This window comes from Colobus angolensis, unplaced genomic scaffold (assembly GCF_000951035.1).
Source record: "Colobus angolensis palliatus isolate OR3802 unplaced genomic scaffold, Cang.pa_1.0 Scaffold33, whole genome shotgun sequence".
Classification (NCBI taxonomy): Eukaryota; Metazoa; Chordata; class Mammalia; order Primates; family Cercopithecidae; genus Colobus; species Colobus angolensis.
Window position 1 is genome coordinate 9,200,725 of NW_012116599.1, and position 780 is coordinate 9,201,504.

Consider the following 780-nt stretch of genomic DNA (forward strand, 5'->3'; position numbering starts at 1 on the left):
TCTCGGTTCACTGCAACCTCTGCCTCCAGGGTTCAAGCAATTCTCCTGCCTCGGCCTCCTGAGTAGCTAGGACTACAGGCGCCCGCTACCACACTCAGCTAATTTTTGTATTTTTAGTAGAGATAGGGTTTCATCGTGTTGGCCAGGCTGGTCTCAAACTCCTGACCTCAAATGATCCACCTACCTCAGCCTCCCAAAGTGCTGGGATTACAGACATGAGCCACTGCACCTGGCCCAAATTTTCAACTTCTTTCTAAGGACAAGCACTGAAAAGGGGCATTATGAAATCAAAAGATTTAAGGTTCTTAATTCACGTTGTCTAATTGCTTTCCAGAAAAATGAACAAATTTTTATACCCCCAATTGATAGAGGTGCCCATTTCACTTCAAGAAGTATATTTTTAATAAAATTTGAAACTACTTATCTGTCACAACATTTTAATATCTGTAGCTGCCAAATTTAGTAATAAGGCTAATAAAGTAATTTCACCCAATATTTACATAGCTGGCACTGCTTTGGGCCATACTGATATCCAGATGGATTCCCAGTCAACTCTACCTTAACCGTCATCATTTCATTCCTTTCTTTCTGTCCCCTTAATCTGGCTGGTAATTAAAGTTGGCCAGCAAGTGTTTGGCAAGTTTCTGTTGCCAATCCACTGCCATGGCAAGTTTCTGTTGCCAATCCACTGCCATGGCAAACCCACATCAGCAAACAGGTTGACTGGAAACCTTTCATCTCTCATTAAACTGGATGAATTAATAGTTTTCCCTAACCTAC